Source organism: Miscanthus floridulus, chromosome 8 (assembly GCF_019320115.1).
Source record: "Miscanthus floridulus cultivar M001 chromosome 8, ASM1932011v1, whole genome shotgun sequence".
Lineage (NCBI taxonomy): Eukaryota > Viridiplantae > Streptophyta > Magnoliopsida > Poales > Poaceae > Miscanthus > Miscanthus floridulus.
In genome coordinates, this window is record NC_089587.1 from 39,258,664 (window position 1) to 39,278,662 (window position 19,999).

Genomic DNA, 19,999 nt, shown 5'->3' on the forward strand with positions numbered 1-19,999 from the left:
AAATATTCAAAAATCTCCAACTCATTTAAACAGAATGGTAGTACCAACAACAACAAGCAACAAGAGGTAAATTAAAACAACTGAACTAAACCCAATAGGTCACACAAAGCAAGAACAAAACCATATGCAAACACACAAACAAAAGGGAAATAGAGTCCCAAGCTGAGGAGCTTCCTCATAGGGGGTTGAAGGCTATCGGCCACTGTCTAGGCATCAGCATCACGGGGGCCGCCGACTTGGGCTACTGCGAAGACGCCGTAGGGACCTTCGTCTCGCTCGCGGCGGCCAAAACAGGCGGACTCGATAGCTGATGCGGGTGCTGCTGATTCTGCCCCTGCTCCATCCCCCCGACTAGAATGCCACCGAATTAGGTCACAGCCCAGAACATCGAGGTGGGTTCAGTAATCTAGGCATCGCGCACCGGCTCAAAAGCGAATCTTGCCGCGTGAGCTGTTTGAATTGGATAATGAATCCTTTAACAAGGGCCAGTTCATAGACTCACGCAGAGTCCAAAGCTCAATAAGCAGCGAGAAGCCAGAGGGCAATAACTGAGCAGATCGAAGGAATCGACCCCAGCAAGGGAGATTACGAGGAATTAGATTTGGGGAGAAGATAAGAGGAAAGGCAAAATCTTTCTAGAGTTTGGGATCGAGGAGGGGGTGGTGCTGGGGCTGGGCTGGGGGAGAAGAAGCTACGACGGGGCAATGGAGGGGATGTTTGATTACCTCTGTAAGCTCGACACGATGGTGGCAAGAAGTTGAGGTCCAGTGGCGACGGTGGTGATCTTACAGCGGTGACGGCGGAGTCGGTGGGCTTCTCGTCGCTAGCAGCACTCCTTTGATCAGATTAGGTTTACTGTGGTGGATCACGGTGGCTCAGACCAACCTCATAGTTAGAGCCGTGATCCCCACCTCTCTTTTATATGTGCTGTGCGATAGGGGTTCATCAACCGTATTAGGGTTGGGTGCCCCCGATCAGGGTGCAGAGATAAGGGTCCAATAGTCCGTTAGGCTTATTGGTGGAGATCAACTAACATTCTCTCCCTTAATCTCTTTACTATCTTTCAATTTCATATCATTTACTTTTGTTCATTCTATTACAGATTAGCGCATAGAGCATGTCTCATCGTCATGGTCCATTACCGATAGATTTAACAACTACAACACACTACTCTGTTCTAAAATAGATACTTATCTTTGGGCCTTCTTTTGTCTAGGAATTTTAGGCTTTCCCTTAAACCCATGCTAGCTACATGTTCTCTGAGCACCATGTTCTCTGGACACGTTGGGTGGTAAGCCTTTTGTAAGCGGATCTACGAGCATCTTTTCTGTACTTATATACTCAAGACTTTATGACTTGATCCTGGACTTTATCTTTCATAATATAATACTCTATGTCAATGTGTTTGGTAGCACCACTTGACTTATGTTGTGAGCATAATGTACTACCGGATTATTATCGCAGTATAACTTAAGTGGTCTATAGATGTCGTCAACCACCTTCAAACCGGGTATGAACTTCTTTAGCCAGTTCACATGCCCTGTTGCCTCATAACACGCTACAAACTATCATACATTATGGATGATGTAGTGACGGTTTGCTTTGAGCTTTTCCATGAAATAGCTCCCCTTTGCGAGAGTGAATACAGATCCCGACGTGGATTTTCTATCATCTCCCGCATAATCAGAATCTGAATATCCCACTATATGGAGTGAATCTGATCTTCTATATGTCATCATGAGACCTTTCGTTCCATACAAATAATGCAAGACTTTCTTTACTAATTTACAGTGTTCTGTTCCAGAATTGCTCTAGAATCTGCCAAGTAACCCAGTAACAAATGCCAAGTCAGGGCGCGTTCATACTTGAGCATATTGCAAGCTTCCGACTACTGAAGCACATAGAACCGTTTTTATTTGATCGATCTCATATTGGTTCCTGTGGCATTGAAAATCCCTATATCTGTCGCCCTTGACTATAGGAGTAGGTGAGGGACTGCATTTATGCATATAGAATTTCTTTAAGATCTTTTTTATGTATGCCTTTTGTGACAGTCCTTATACCCCTTTACTTCTATCTTGGTGAATCTCGATCCCAAGAATGAACAAAGCTTCACCAAGATCTTTCATATCAAATTTTGAGGACAAAAACTTCTTTGTCTCCAGTAGTAGACTGACATCACTACTAGCAAGTAAGATATCATCCATATACAGGACAGGGAAGATAAACTTCCCAATCTTAAACTTTGCATAGACACAATTGTCCTCTATATTCTCTTTAAAACCCAAAATTACTTATTGTCTGATCAAACTTCAAGTACCACTATCTTGAAGCTTGTTTTAATCCATAAATGGATTTCTTTAGGCGGCATCCCATTCGTTCTTTTCCTTCCATGACAAAACCCTTCGGTTGTGCCATGTAAACATTTTCCTCTAAGTCCTTGTTGAGAAATGCCATCTTTACATTCATCTGATATAATTCTAAATCGTAATGTGCCACTAATGCCATTATGATTCTGAAGGAATCCTTACATGAAACTGGAGAAAAAGTCTCATTGTAATCAATCCCATCTCTTTGCGTAAAGCCTTTTACCACAAGTTGCACTTTATATCTCTCTATATTCCCTTGAGAGTCAAGTTTTATTTTGTAGACCCATTTATAGTCTACTATTTTGGCTCCTTTAGGAATTATTTTCAAATCCCAAACTCTATTGGCATTCATAGATTTTATTTCATCTTCTATGGCCTCAAGCCACTTTGATGAATGATCACTTCTCATGGCTTCTTCAAATGAGGTGGGATCATCCTCCATTTGAAATTCCTCAGTGTTGTACACTTCATTATTAGCAGGAATAGCTGATTTTCTAACTCTTTGAGACCTTTTAGAGGCCTCCACATTTGGCACATCTTCTGTTTGAGGCTGTTGTTGTTCCCCCTCATGTGTGGCAATAGATTCTATAGGATCCTGAAGAATAGGTTCCTCATGGTCATTCATTGTTGCCATAGGAAGAATAACAATAGGTGCTAGCACCACAGTATCTTGCACTGTCGGTGCAGCGACAGCAGGTAGTAAGAAAATTGGCTCATGAATCATTGGAGTGGGCGCATACACCCATTTCTCTTCAAGGTCAATTTCTCAAGCTACCATGCTCCCCCTCATCAATTCATCCTCTAGGAAGACAGCGTGTCTCGTTTTCACAAACTTTGTATGTCTCTCTTGACAGTAGAAACAAAAATCTTTTGACTTTTCTGGGTAGCCAATGAAATGGCAACTTACTATTTTGAGATCTAGCTTCCCAATGTTTGGGTTAAATCCTTTAGCCTCAGCAGGGCTCCCCCATAGACGTAAGTGTTTAGTGAGGGTACTCTTCCTGTCCACAACTCATACGGCGTTTTCAACACCGACTTACTTGGTACTCTATTGAGAATATGAATGATGGTTTTTAACGCCTCCATCCACAGGCTCATCTGTAAGGTGGAGTAGCTTATCATACTGCGCACCATATCTATCAGGGTACGATTGCGTCTTTTAGCTACTTCATTCTGCTGAGGTTCGCCCAGTTGAAAGGTCCTTGTATGGTTTTGGTAATTGAGTGACAACCTAGGTGGACTAATTGTGTTTATATGAGATACGTAAGTGATTAGTCCACAGGTATATATGTGTGAGCAACATATGCCATGAAGGTGAAAATGGCTTAGAGATGTTGCAAAGCTCACACATGTGATGATGAAGGAGCTCATTGCACATGAGACATGACATTGAGTCATGTGATTAAGGTGGAGAAGATCAAGACAAGACTTAGCTTGATGGACCGGTTGCAAGCGTGAAGGGCAAGTCAAAGGCTTTGGAGCAATGGACCATGTGGCGGTGAAGCTTGAGCAAGACTTAGCGCTGATGGACGAAGGCAACGGTGAAAAGCAAGTGATGTCAAGATCGATGAACCAATATGATCACGTGATGATATGAAGTGGATCATATCGTTGTTGATCATGTTGGTGCATGTGTTGCATCAACAATGGAGGAGATGGAATGGAATGCGCAAGGCAAAGGTATAACCTAGGGCATTTTATTTCACCGGTCATAGGTGTGTAGAGAAGTTTATGATCGAGTTTAGGATAGATGGTCGTACTATCAAGAGGGGCAAACTCGTTTGCATATCGGTCATCTAGAGCCACTCGAGTGATCTAACTTTGCATCGTCGCTAGGATTGAGTGGCATGGCAAGTTGAGTGGCTAATCCTTTGAAAAATGATTGTGAAAATGTTAACACACATACACATAGCGGTGTACACTCGATGGTGTTGGCACATTTCCAAAGGAGATAAAGTTGGAGTTGATGTGGATCAACTCGGTGATGGAACAGGGGTGAGAAGGGTTCAGAACTCCATCGGTGGAGTGTCCACCTGTAGAGTGCGGATAGTCCAACAGTGCAACCAGCACCCTGTTCTGAAAAGATAGGGTCTCAAAGAGTGGACCAGACACTGGTCACGTAGTGACCGGACGCTGGGTTCCAGTATCCGGTCAGTAGTGGCAGTCAGCGGGCAGGCGTCGGTCTTTGACCGGACGCTGGCTCTGGAAGTGATCGGACGCTGACATGGTGCGTCCGATCAAGGTGACATGTGATGATGCAGGCAGAGCAGTGTTGCTGGATGTGACTGGACGCTGGTGCTGCGTCCGATCACGACCGACCGGATGCGTCCGGTCATATCTGGTACCTTACTGGAAACAACCGAACGCTGGGGTTGATGCATCCGGTTAGTTCAAGCTGCTGCGTCCGGTCATCAGATGACCGTTGAGATCAGATGAATAGCATTTGAAGAAGGGGACACGTGGCGTGCATCACACGACCGGACGCTGAGGTCCAATGTCCGGTCGATCGGACAGGAGCGTCCGGTCATCCCAACTTTTGCCCAGTGAAGGGGTAACGGCTCTATTTGTTCGTGGGGTTATAAATAGAAGCCATGGTCAGCCTTGGGCTGGAATCTGAGCACACTAGAGCCTTGGTGGCTTGTGTGGTAGTGCCTGGGAGCCTTCCATCTTACACATACTTGATAGTGATCATCCGATTGTGTGAGTGAGCGATTCTAGTGCGACTGCATCGTGAGGTTGCATCGAGTGGCACTAGGTGATTGAGTTGGAAGCCGGTTGTGCTTGTTACTCTTGGAGGTTGCCACCTCCTAGACGGCTTGGTGGTGGTCTCCATCGAAGCCCGTAAGAAGCTTGTGCGGCGCTTTGGAGAAGTGCTTTGTGAGGGGCATTGTGCTCGCCCCACAGGAGCCACGAAGAGCAACTTTAGTAAAGCATGTCATTGAGCTATGCTTACTTCCGGGGTAGGTTCTTGCGGTGCCCGACGTGCGGGCTTGGCGAGTGATGCCAATTAGCCGCTGAACCATCAAGTGAGCGGTCAACACAATGGGGACTAGCGTGTTGGCAAACACATGAACCTCAGGAGAAAAATCATCATGTCAACCTTGTTCTTCCTGTTGGTTTGCATCCCCGTTACACAAGCTTGCGATTATTTTCATATACATTGAGCTTGTGTTGTTGCTTTTGTGATTAGTTAGCTTGTGTAGCTTGCTAGTTACCTTCTTGCTTGTGTAGCATAGAAGTAGCTCCCTTGCATGGCTAATTTGGTTTGTGTAACCTTGTTAGTCACATTGCTTAGTTTGTGTAGTTAAGTAATTGCGCTATCTAATTTGGCATTGGTTGCCTTGTTATTGAGCATTGCTAGTGAGCGTAGGTGGCTTTGTGCTTTTGCTTACTAGCGTGTGTAGGAGCTCCCTTGTTGCTTAAAGTACTAGTGGCATAGGTTTGTGTGACCTTGCTCCTAGAATTGGTTAGGAGAGCTCTAGCTAGCCCTGCACCTTAGTTGCTTAATTAGTATCTTTAGAAGATGTTAGAGAACATAGATAGAGGGGTGTAGTCTTGGCTAGACCGATAGTTTTAATTCCGCACTTGTTTTGGTTAGCCGACGCAATTATTTTTAGAAAGAACTATTCACCCCCCCCTCTAGTCCGCCATCTTGACCTCACAAGTGGTATCAGAGCCCGGTCTCTCATTTGTGGTCTTCACCGACCCGAGAGGATGACGAACTTTGGGCTAGAAGTTATTTGTGACACACACATTTTTTATGGCACACACTATGCACGGTGGAAACGTCATATGCTTGATTATTTCCGTGAATTGGATCCCAAGGCATGGTGGATCATTATTGTTGGTTTTTCTCATGATGCCTTGGATAAGGATAACCTCACCCAAGCGCAAGAGGATTGCTTATAACTTGATCATCGTGCTCTTTACTATCTAACGTGTGCTATGCATGATGATATTTTTTGACGTGTGTGGGACTTGGAGAGTGCTCATGATATGTGGCTAGCACTCCAAGCCTTTTATGGTGACTCCTCCACATGGGATGATGGTAAATTCAAGGAGGATGAATCAAAAAAGGAGGCGCATGAGTGTGTTGAGCATAACCACAATTTGGTGATTGTGGAAGATTACTCCACCTCATGGTCAAGTGATGATGATGATGATCGATCAACTACAAGTTCACTTGACAAGGTTGATGATGATGCCACAAGTGTTGCAAGTGATGATGCTACCCCATGCACACTTGATGGTAATGATGGTTCATGCTCAAGCCATGATGAAGATGCTACTACATGCTCTCCAACCACACCACATTGTCTCATGTCACAAGGTGACACCAAAGTATCAAATGATAATGTGGTTGATCATGTTGATTCATATGATGAGCTTGTTAGTAGACTTGCTAGCATGACCATGTCTTTAGAAAATAAGAAAGCTAAAACATTGAAATTAGAAAATAAAAACTCATTTCTAAAGAACTCTTGTGAAGAACATAAAGACTTACTTGATGCTTATAATTCTTCACAAGATGAGCTTAAATTGAATCATGAGATACTACTTGCATCTTATGATGAATTATTAGAACAACATGCTTCTCTTATTAAAATGTTTACCAAGAACCTTAAAAATAATGAGCGTTCATCACATGGGTTAATTGATCAATCACATATTATTGCTAACCCTTGTGATATTGGCAAGAAGCATGTATCCACCTCTTGTGATGATTTATTAGATATGCCATGCTCTTCACATATAGATGCTTGTTCTACTTCTATGTCTTGTGAGACTAACCTTTTGAAGGAGAACAATGAGCTTAATGAAAAAGTGAAGAAATTGAGCAATAAGTTAGAGAGGTGCTACAACTCTCAAGTCACATTTGAGCATATATTGAAGACTCAAAGAAACTTTGGTGACAAGAGTGGCGTCGGCTTCAAGACTAGCAAAGTCAATCATCAAGAAAGCTGCAATGACATAAGTGGCATTGGCTTCAACAAGAGCAAGATCAAGGGCAAAAGATGGGGCAAGAGAAGATATAAAAGAGAGATAAAGAAGCAAGAACAAGAGAAGCTCTCTCATTTCATATGCTTCAAGTGCCATAAAGTGGGACATCTTGCAAATGGTTGCCCAAATAAAGAAAAGCTCAAGTTAAAGAAAGAAGAAAAGAGGCTAAGGCATGTGAAGTGCTTCAAGTGCCGTACTTGGGGTCATCTTACCTCAATGTGCCCAACTAAGCAATTGGTGAAGCAACAAGTGAAGTCTCAACCAAAGCCACAAGTTGAGCAAGAGAAGACACCACAAGAGCAAATCAAGATCAACCATGAAGGTGGTGGTGATTTGATGATAAAGAAGAAGAAAACAAGAAGGGGTGAAAAGGCAAGGCATCCAATGTAAACTCAAGATGCCAAGATGATGAGCAAGAATGAAGATGAGAAGAAAGATCATGCTCACATCAAGTGCTTCAAGTGTGGAAGTGTGGGATACTTTGCCTCTAAGTGTCCTACTAAGCTTGAGAAGAAGGTTCAAGCAATCCATGAGAGGCAAGGCAATGAGAAGCACCACATGAGCAAAGAAGAGAAGGCTCAAGTAAAGAGAAAGTGCTACTCATGCTGGGAAAGGGGACACATGGCACATTCATGTCTCCTAGGTGACATTTCTAAGCCTATTTGAATTGTTGATAATAACGTGCTTAGAAAGAATGGTAATGGTACCTTTATGTTTGCTATTGCAAAACATACCGCTACTCATACTAAGGCGTTGCCTAAGTATGTTGCTCCTAAGTTAAGAGAACCCAAAGTTGTTTGGGTACCATCAAAAAGTGGATGATTGTTTGTAGGTATCATCGGCATTGGAGGCTTGGTTCAAATGATATTTATCTTGTTGATTATGTAGTTGAGCCAAGTATTGCTAAGTGATGATTATTGTCCCAATGTCATAACAAATTGAGTGAAGTCCAAATGTGCTACAACATACAAGTGTCAAATTCAAGTTGTTGGTAATTTATTGGATATATTTGATGGTTTACAAATAATTGAGTTAAAGCTTGCAAGTTGGATGATCATGATCTAACCAAGGTATATTTTTTGTTGATCATTTTATTTGGGTGCATATGAGTTGATTGAATTGGATAAATATACAATGTTGCTTGCTATGAGATGATTGAATGGATAATTGATTAGTAGTCAAGTTTGAATTGATTTGTGTTGGATTAATTCATGAGATGACTTTTAGTAAGTAATTTGAATGGATATATGTCTTATGGAAGTATTCAAACAAGTTTGTTTCATACATGATGAAGTATAGCTCAATTGTTGAAATCTATCATATAATTGAGAATCTGAGCTAGCTGTGATCTTAGCCATATTTGAGTAATCAACACTTATTGGATTGGCATAAAAATTGGTGTACATGCTCTAGACTTATGGTATAAGATGCTGTACAATTTTCATGAGCATTGGATAAGAAATGCTTCGGTTTTGGAGTGGTTCTTGTCAGCTATAGTGCAGCAGTTTTCAGCATGTAGCAGTGGTGGAAGAATTGAAATCGGGTAGCAATATAGAAGTCAAATGAAGCTAAAATTTTTACAGCTGCTAGGTAACTTAGTATTGCACACCTCCACCAAATTTAGTGGTATTTGAATTTGTACTTTGGGAGATATGCTTATTTCTTTGAAGGATACAAAATCTGTCAGAAAAGTGACAAATGTTGGATTGATCTAGAGTCACTTTGATTGAAAGGTCCTCAGGTTGAAAACATGTTTATAAGTGATTGAGGTACCTAATTTTGGTTTTGAGATGGTCTTTATGCATGACAAGCAAAGAGTACAAGGCCATTTGATTATGGAGTGTACTTTGCACACTTTTGATACTTAAGATGAAAATCAAGATCAAACTCGAGTTGAAGATGAAGTTTAAGTTCAAGTGATGATTAGAGATCATTTGGTAGAAAGAAAAGGACTTAAACAAGTAGAAAGAAAAGGACTTAAAGAAAAAATCAAGGTTACTCATCAAGTTAAGTCCATCACTTGAATCAATCAAGTTATTTCAAGTGAGTGTCAAGAATGGTTCTTGGAGAGAGGTCACTTCTTTCTAGTGTAGGGACTTGCCGCCTATGAGTAGGTGAACCAAGTGTGGTACTTGGAAGGCTAACATGGAAGTGGTGATCCGAGGAACTTTTGAGATGCTTAGTTGAAGCAATCAAAAGGGTTGATCAAGAAAAGCAAACAACACCCAAAAGAGAGCTAGTCATGATATTTCAAGTGGTATTCTCATATTGATACTCTTATGCAAGCAAAGATCAAAAGATAAAGTAAGACAACCACAACAAGAAAGTGTACTTGATCATAAGTGGTATTCATTTCATATAGGTGAAGAATAAAATTCAACATGGTATCTATTGGTCATCACCAAGCTTATAATTGGACTTCACATTGCTATTAGAGTAATGAATTAGAATCTATGTGACTATCCTCTACTCCAACATAGCAAAGGTATCATTGTAATGTGCATGATCATTTCATCCCTTACTAGTATGCGATTAGTGCATATAGTACATACTTCATAGGATCATGCAAAACAAATGAAAGTTTTTAAATTCATAAGCCTACCACTATTGCTTGAATGTTTAATTGATCTAGTGGTTAGTATATGGGTTTGTTCATGAGCTAGTGAACCTAAGTACTTGATTTAATTTGGATTACCAACAAGTGACAAGTACAACATTGGCAAGATAACCCTTGCAAGAGGTGTGAAGAAGCTTGTCATTGGTTCAAACCGGACTTGAAAGCTTAGGCAAGTCAATTTAGTTCAAGTCAACTTAGAAGCTCATGATAAATAGCAAGAGTACAAGCACAAGACAACAATGCAAATGGATATCTAGTTTATTTGTTTCAAGTGGTATCTAGACTCAAGTATTTCATCAAGAATTCACAAGTGATGTCTAGATCAACTTACAAGTAATATCCTATAAGTGGTACTCATGAAGATAACAAAGGTTTAAGAAATGGTTTTTATTGATAAATCCAACAAGTGGTTCCATACTAGAAGATTCTTTCAAGTGGTATCATATCTACACGTGGTATCAATCATGCAAGACGATGGTTCCACAAGTGATCCTTAACTTTAAGTGATCATCAAATGAAGAATGCATCCCTCACCTACAAGAGCTCAAGTGTATCAAATGGATGACCCATGCTATCACATAGGGGGAGGTGTCACACAAATTGGTATCAAGATCAAAAGATCCTATGTGTGGTATCTAAAGAAGCCTTACACAAGATACAAGTGGTATGAGTTATAAGTGGTATCTACAAGTAGTGTCATTCCAACAATCAAGTGATGTCCATAAAAAATGCAAGATTCAAGCCTAAACCTTCTACCCCAAATGTATACCTTTACATCAATGAGAAGCACACCTTTTATGGAAATTGATGACAAAAGGGGAGAGATTGTACAAAGATATGAAAGCTTTAAGATTGAGATTATACAAGGGGGAGAGATAAGATAGAAAAGCTCAAAGAAGTAGGGGTTGGACATGGATATGGACAAAGAGGGAGCAACATTGAAGAAAAGAGATGGATCAAAATTTGAAGCACACAAGTAGGGGGAGCAAGCTCATGAACTTTGGTTGATTGCATTTGATATGTGCATATTCATGTGCTTGCTTGCATTGCATAAGCTTTTAAATTCAATATACATGCTTGTGTGATGTATGCTAGTTGTAGAACTTGAATGATGATTTGATAACTAGCATGCATAGGATGATAGCTAGACACTTGGTATGCTTTTCAAGTAATGCTAGTACCTTGCTTTTAATATTGATCTCATGAGATATCTAGTGCTTTTAGTTCCAAGTGATATCTAGCTGATCATGGTGCTAAGAATGAACTTAAAGGTGCAACTCTGATTGGTATCATGCTTCAAAGGTTTATTCTATACACCTTAGCATCATTTGGTAGTAATTACTCTCCCACATTTTCAATCTATGCATATGTGCAAACTTCAATACAAACACTCTAGCACATATGTAGGGGGAGCTAATGCTACCATTTCGGGTTTATGGTACTTGTCCAAAATCATTTACACATGGTAAAATTGCCTAGGCAAGCAACATGAATCCAAAAGAGCTTAATTTCTATATCTTTATAGAGTTGTCATCAATTACCAAAAATAGGAGATTGAAAGGTCCTTGTGTGGTTTTGGTAATTGAGTGACAACCTAGGTGGACTAATTATGTTTATGTGAGATACACAGGTGATTAGTCCACAGGTACATATGTGTGAGCAATATATGCCATGAAGGTGAAAATGGCTTGGAGATGTTGCAAAGCTCACACATGTGATGATGAAGGAGCTCATTGCACATGAGACATGACATTGAGTCATGTGATCAAGGTGGAGAAGATCAAGACAAGACTTGGCTTGATGGACCGGTTGCAAGCATGAAGGGCAAGTCGGAGGCTTTGAAGCAATGGACCGCGTGGCAGTGAAGCTTGAGCAAGACTTGATGTCGATGGACGAAGGCAATGGTGAAAAGCAAGTGATGTCAAGATCGATGAACCAATATGATCACATGATGATATGAAGTGGATCATATCATTGTTGATCATGTTGGTGCATGTGTTGCATCAACATTAGAGGAGATGGAATGAAATGCGCAAGGCAAAGGTATAACCTAGGGCATTTCATTTCACCGGTCATAGGTGTGTAGAGAAGTTTATGACCGGGTTTAGGATAGATGGCCGTACTATCAAGAGGGGCAAACTTATTTGCATATCGGTCATCTAGTGCCACTCGAGTGATCTTACTTTACATCGTCGCTAGGATTGAGTGGCGTGGCAAGTTGAGTGGCTAATCCTTTAAAAAATGATTGTGAAAATGCTAACACACATACACATAGCGGTGTACACTTGGTGGTGTTGGCACATTTCCAAAGGAGATGAAGTTGGAGTTGATGTGGATCAACTCGGCGATGGAACAGAGGTGAGAAGGGTTTGGAACTCCACTGGCGGAGTGTCCGCCTATAGAGTGCGAACAATCCAACGGTGCCACCGGTGCCCTGTTCCAAAAAGATAGGGTCTCGCAGAGTGGACCGGACACTGGTCACATAGTGACTGGACGCTGGGTTCCAGTGTCCGGTCAGTAGTGGCGGTCAGCGGGCAGGCGTCGGTCTTTGACCGGACGCTGGCACTGGAAGTGATCGGACGCTGATAGGGTGCGTCTGGTCAAGGTGACATGTGATGATGCAGGTAGAGCAGTGTTGTTGGATGTGACCAAACACTGGTGCTGTGTTCGATCGCGACCGATCGGACGCATCCGGTCATGTCTGGTACCTTACTAGAAACGACCGGACGCTGGGGTTACTGCGTCCGGTCAGTTCAAGCTGCTGCATCCAGTCGTCAAAAGACCATTGAGATCTGATAAATAGCATTTGAAGAAGGGGACATGTGGCATGCATCGCACGACCGGACGCTGAGGTCCAGTGTCCGGTCGATCGGACCGGAGCGCCCGGTCATCCTGACTTTTGCCCAGTGAAGGGGTAACGGCTCTATTTGTTTATGGGGTTATAAATAGAAGACATGGTCGGCCTTGGGCCGGAAGCTGAGCACACTAGAGCCTTGGTGGCTTGTGTGGTAGTGCTTGGGAGCCCTCCATCTCACACATACTTGATAGTGATCATCCGATTGTGTAAGTGAGCGATTCTAGTGTGACTGCATCGTGAGGTTGCATCGAGTGGCACTAGGTGATCGAGTTGGAAGCTAGTGGTGCTTGTTACTCTTGGAGGTTGCCACCTCCTAGATGGCTTGGTGGTGGTCTCCGTCGAAGCCCGTAAGAAGCTTGTGCGTTGCTCCGGAGAAGTGCTTTGTGAGGGGCATTGTGCTCGCCCCGCGGGAGCCACGAAGAGCAACTTTAGTAAAGTGTGTCAATGAGCTACCCTCACTTCCGAGGTAGGTTCTTGCGGTGCCCGACGTGCAGGCTTGGCGAGTGATGCCAATTAGCCACTGAACCACCAAGTGAGCGATCGACACAACGGGGACTAGCGTGTTGGCAAACACGTGAACCTCAGGAGAAAAATCATCGTGTCAATCTTGTTCTTCCCATTGGTTTGCATCCCCGTTACACAAGCTTGCGATTATTTTCATATACATTGAGCTTGTGTTGTTGCTTTTGTAATTAGTTAGCTTGTGTAGCTTGCTAGTTACCTTCTTGCTTATGTAGCATAGAAGTAGCTCCCTTGCATGACTAATTTGGTTTGTGTAACCTTGTTAGTCACATTGCTTAGTTTGTGTAGCTAAGTAATTGCGCTCTCTAATTTGGCATTGGTTGCCTTATTATTGAGCATTGCTAGTGAGCGTAGGTGGCTTTGTGCTTTTGCTTACTAGCATGTGTAGGAGCTCCCTTGTTGCTTAAAGTACTAGTGGCATATGTTTGTGTGACCTTGCTCCTAGAATTGGTTAGGAGAGCTCTAGTTAGCCCTACAGCTTAGTTGCTTAATTAGTATCTTTGAAAGGTGTTAGAGAACATAGATAGAAGGGTGTAGTCTTGGCTAGACCGATAGTTTTAATTCACACTTGTTTCGGTTAGCCAACACAATTATTTTTAGAAAGGACTATTCACCCCCCCTTCTAGTTCGCCATCTCGACCTCACACCAGTGTAGAATACTGGGCTACTTTGCCATTCTCCTGTAAGAACCTTGCAAAAGGTCTAGGAATTTGGCCATATGGGGTATGCCGACCGTAGTACTCCCCCATGGTCGGACCTGACTATCTTAATCTTTAAATTGTGTCGGATTTCAACTTTTTCCTTAAATATCTACATTTATCCAATGCTTCTATTCTTTCTTTGATTAGATAAATGTAGACATAACGGGAGTAATCATCTATGAATGTTATGAACGAATCATTACCATCCACACTCTTTACAGGAAACTAACCATAGATGTCTGTGTGAATAATCTGTAAAATTCCTGCGCTTCGTTTGACATCTTTCTTAACTTTCTTTAAATACTTTTCTTTTATGCATTTTCTGCATTATTCTAAATCTGAGAGCTCTAATGGAGAAAGAATATTATTCTTAACTAGTCTTTTATTCTCCCCCTCGAAATATGGCCTGAACGACAGTGCCATAATTTCGACGACGCATCATGAGCTCTCTTATGCCACAATTTCCAGATTAACTTTCTATCACCAACTGCTTTATCAGCTGGGTAGCATATGTCTTTGAAGAGCCAGTGAACTGACTCTTTATTCTATCGAGGTACTCGGTGACCATGTCACACTCTGAGATTGAGCCCACAATTGCAGGCTCAATCGTGTTCTTTATTACAGCCAAAAAATTCTTGTTGACAGTGACCCTCTTCCAATGCTCAAAGTCATAGGACATCTTTTAGGATTCAAAATCCCTCTCTTTAGTTGCCCAAACGGCATCATCCTCGTTTGTCTCCCTCACTGGTGCCACAGACTCTGTGGAACACGGCGAGGTGACTACCCAGTCCACCTTAGACAAGATGAAAACTAGGTCAAACCTTTTCTTAACATAAAAATAACACCATTTGCATGCCTTGATTCTAACGTTGGTCAAAATTAAAATATACAACTGTTCGTATACACTAATTCTACATTACCATTGGACAGAAATAGAATTAATGTATAAAATCATTAAAATTCACAACTGTTCTTACACACTAATTCTACATCACCGTTGGGCAGAAATAGAATTAATGCATAAATCATTAAATTACGATATTGTTATTAACAACGTTGGTCAGAAAATAACAACATCATAATCATGTCAAAATCTCTTTTTCTCCAATTAAATATCACATTGGTTCAAAATAACTAGAGAATAAATAATTTTTTAGCAGCGGAAAACGTATACTCATTTCTTGAATTTTACCCGCAGGGAAAATTTACTTTTTTCTATTTTCTTTAAGCCATTAATCAATTTCCAGGAAATAAACATTTACTGGAAAAAGAAAAACGAAAAATTATCACTGTTCTTTCGGTCCGGCCAGCAAAATAGCCCGGCCCAGCTTCTCTCCGCGCGCGCTGCTCGCACCCAGGCCACAACCTAGGCCTAGGCCGACAAAGTCTCGCGGTGCACTCGCCCACCTGGGCCGCGAGTCGGCCCGATCAACCGGCGCCATTCACTTCAATCCGACGGCTGCGCGGTGAGATCGGCTGATCAAAAAGGGCGACGGGCGCCCTCCCCCAAAACCCTAATTCATTCGCCGCCTTCCCTTTCTCTCTCTTCACTCTCTCTTCTCAGCGTAGCGTGTACAACCGAGCGAGCAACCGAGAGAACACAGTGAGCGAGCGGGTAGCCATGGCCCCCTCGTCGGCCCCCTCGCCGACGTGCGTGCTCCCTAGCGGGTGAGTGCGCCACCATCGAGCAGCCTAGCGGCGGCGCCTCCTTGGCCGAGCCCGGCGAGCAGCTGCCCCCGGCTCGGCCCTTCTTCTCCCGCCCCGGCGAAGGGTTATCCCGACGCACAGCGAGGTAGGTCCGTTCCCCTTTTCCCCTTCTCCGATTTGGATTTCTTTTCTCTTCTTCATTTTCTTCTTTGGATCTCTTTTGGTGCTCGGATTGAACCGATTTGGGATGGGGATCGAAGTTAGGGTTAGGGTTTTACTGTTTCTCTTCCCCGTTGAAGACTTTTATGGGTTTAGGGTTCAGCCTCGTGTGCCGAGGGCCCTTCCTTTTCTTTTTCTTTCTTTGGTTTTCCTTTCTTTTCTTCTCGGATTCAATCGATTTGGGGATCTAGGGTTAGGGTTTCTGTTCGATTCGGTTCATCCCATTTATTTGATTCTTTTCTTTCTTTTCTATTTGTACCAAATCATTCTCTTCCCTTCTTCGTCACGAGTTAGGGTTAGGGTTCTTTTCTCCATTCCTTTCTCTTTTCCCCTTCTTTTCTTTTGGATCCTTTTCTGGATTTTCTTCTCAGATCCGAACGGAGGACTGTTCTTTTCTTGCAGCGCGCCGGCAAAGATGGCAGTGTGGCAACTTTCCCCACGCGGTGGCGGTGGTGACTGGGAGTTTAGTGACGTCCACCACCCCCCGGTCTTTCTTCTCTTTTCTTTTACCTAGTTAGGGTTAGGGTTTCAATCCGAAATATATTTAACCCTTGTTCTTTATTTTCTATGCTCTACCCCATACTGTAAACCAGCTCTGATACCATTGTTAGGATCACTGATTACCTCTGTAATGGAGTAGATTCGGGGTAGACCTCTCTAGGGTTCCTCTAGTTCGCCCTGGTTGCGCTGCAGCCTCACGGACGGCGGTGTCGAGGAAGCTTGGCACGGTGGTGGCGAGAAGTCAACGTCTAGTGGCGATGGAGGTGACCCTACAGGGGCGACGACGGAGTCGGTGGGCTTCCCGTCGCTGGTAGCACTCCTTTGATCGGATTAGGTTTACTATGGTGGATCACGGCGGCTCAGACCAACCTCGTAGTTAGAGCCGTGTCCCCACCTCTCTTTTATATGTGCTGTGCGACAGGGGCCTATCAACCGTATTAGGGTTGGGCGCCCCCGATCAGGGTGCGGAGACAAGGGCCCAATAGGCTGTTTGGCCTATTGGTGGAGATCAACTAACAATTTGGTCTCTCTTTGCAGTTTTTTTGAATCTGAAGTATTTTAAGCATTTATTACTCTCTTATTATTCTCTCTTTGCTTCCTCTCCAAACTCTATACAGGGGAGAGGATGATTTGAATTGGATGGATGGATTTGAATTGATTTGAAAGGTTGGACGGCTGGGGGATTTGGGTACTGTGTCTTTCTTTGATTGTGGTCCCATTAAAATTTGAAGTTCGATGAAAGCGATAACAAGGACATAGAAATTGGACTGGTTTTGAATAGGCAGCGCGGCCAGCCGCGACTACACTCTGGAGCTCGTCTTCAAGGGATGATACCTGAGACACATACTTTGCCTCCATGGCCGAAAGAGTCCCTGCGTGCAGCAACCTTAGCAGCCACGGCCTCTAGGTTCGCGTAATCAGACTTACACTCATCAAGTTCATTTTAAAGGCGTCTTGCCTTGGTTTTTGGGGATGCGTCACCCGAGAGCCCATCGATCGGGGGTCGGGTTGCTTCATCTGGGGAGCTGGCGTAGCCCTGATACCATTGTGGGGCCTCCCTGTCAGCGGGAGTGGCGGCTGCTTTCTTTTGCAATAATGGTGCTCATTCTTCCCATTAGTATTCTTCTACTCTAGCATTACCTCTTTTTTTCCATTTTTACTGCCTCTTTCTTGTTTTTAGTTTTTTTGTACAAAGTTGTATCTTTTTCTTCTTGCGAGTACTACCTCATTCATTTTACTTTATGATTTTTAGTTTTATTAGGCATAACTTGAATCTCGTCAACCTACTGCTCGGTGACCACCCACGTCACTTAATAGTGCATTTGCCTTTCATAACTCAAATTTTTGTGACATTTATTGGTTGATGATTAATGATTCTTATGAAGATTTATGGGGGATAGAAGTTACATTTTACCCTTTGAAAGGCACGCACCAGATATCTAATTAGGAGAAGTATGGTACAAAAGTTCAGGACATTGCGAAATAAGTCTGCTAAACACATGGATATTTGCTGCTAACGGTACAATGATTAGGCTCATTATACTTTCTACGATTCAAGTCCATTAGAACATCAACACATCCCTTCGAATATAACACTTCAGCTCATAATCAGCATGTTCGGCTGGGGCTGAAACGATAGTATACGATCATGGATTATTACTGCTGGCTGGTTTGATGTGAGAGAAAAATACTATTCTGACTTAAAATTTATGATCGTTTACGACCAAGCGAACAAGCTGGATATTTTTGAGGTCCATCAACTCTGAAAGTGGGTTTTTGGATCCATAATCTTTGTTGGTGGCGTATTCCTAACCCATACCCCTTTTGTTTCAATTTTTTAACTGACATGACACCTTCGGGTCCAGGAGGACGCCACACACAAGCATGTAGGTGCATGCATGGCTCTCGGTGCACACTGTTTAGCCGCAGCTGTTGGTCGGAATTCACCTAGTCTCCTTGCTCTTGCTTCGGACGAGATGAGTCTATCATTCGACGGTGGCTCGCTGGTATGGGTCCGCATCAAGACGACGACGCTGCTGGCGAACCCGCATCGGTAGTCGCTCTACTATGTGAACATGACCGGCATCCGCGTTGGCAAGAAGGTGGTGCCCATCCCGGTGCCAGCGCTGGCGTTCAACCCGGCGACGGGTGCGGGCACCGTGCTGGACTCTGGCACCATGTTCACCCGGCTGGTGGCGCCGGTGTACGTGGCCGTGTGGGACGAGGTCCAGCGCCGTGTCGGCGCGCCCATGTCCTCGCTGGAAGGGTTCGACACGTGCTTCAACACCACCGCCGTGGCGTGGCCGCCCGTGACGCTGTTGTTTGACGGCATGCAGGTGACACTGTCGGAGGAGAACATGGTTATCCATAGCACCTACAGGACCATCAGCTGCCTGGCCATGGCCGCGGCGCTCGACGGCATTGACACCATGCTCAACGGCCTCGACGCCTGACACCGTGCCCCGGTCTAGAATTCGACGTCGCCGGCGAGCTCACGGATGGAGAACTCAACGAACACAAACACAATGCGATAAAGTGGAACGAGAGAATTTTTGTTGCTGCCCTCAATTGCCGCAGCTTCTTGGGGCTTGAAGCCCGAGTCCAGCGCCATGCCGATATCACCGTGCGCACGCCCGCTTTTGCCGAGATGTGCACCGCGTGCCGTAGTGTCCGCCCTAGCGCGTATGAACCGAACTACTAGCTGTGTCGTGGGCCAAGCAAGCCACGGGCCACGCACAACATCTACGCTACGCCTAACAGATGCAAATGAAAACAAAGATACATGTGCAACAATTGGACTAACAGCTGGTAGGCTGGGGAGAGACAGGCTCAGGCTTGCTGCTATTGACGATGGCAGCGGAGGCATTGATAGCTTCGTCTTCAGGTACTGCGACGACATCCGGTTCAATGGCCGCGAAGCCGCCGGCATCGTCGGTTTCGGGAACGAGGCCTTCTCCATATGCCACGTCAACATCCATATGCACGCGCAAATTCCCGCCACCAACGTCGCGCACTACCGCGCTACCGGGCGGCCCCGTAGCCGCTCGTGCCACGCCGCTAGCACGGCCGCTCCTACTCGTGGCGATGGCAACACCCAGACGCGCTGCTTCTCGCCACCAGCAGAAATAAGACAAACGACATGAGGGTCTCCGCTACTGCCTGTATCCGAGCGCACCACCTTGCTCGTCCCAAGCGCCGTCGTGCCGTGTCTGTCGGGCCGTCGGGGCGTCCTTGTTGGCCGGAGAAGAAGGCAAGAATGATGGAGCCCAAGATAGAGCAACGCTCGCTCATGATGGTGCGGCCAGCATGGTGGCTCGGCATGGCGCTCGCCGGTGGGGGCGACGCGTCGTGGCCGCCATGGCTGCCCAGCGACGCATGGCCATGGCGCTCGCCCAGTCGCCCCACATGGAGCGGCCGTCGTGGCACGGCGCATCGCTCATGGTGGCAGCCGACATGAGATCTTGGAGCAGTGTGGCTAGGGAGTTGGAGGAGCGTGAGCGGAGGCCTCCGTGGTGGGATGCGAGCACGAGCGCGGAGGGTGTTGAGCGCAGAGCAGGGCTTGGCG

General features: G+C 44.3%; 1 pseudogene; it reads left to right on the forward strand.

The window, feature by feature from the left end:
- Positions 1-18,410: 18,410 nt before the first annotated feature.
- Positions 18,411-18,887, forward strand: LOC136468907 (aspartyl protease 25-like; annotated as a pseudogene).
- Positions 18,888-19,999: the final 1,112 nt, after the last annotated feature.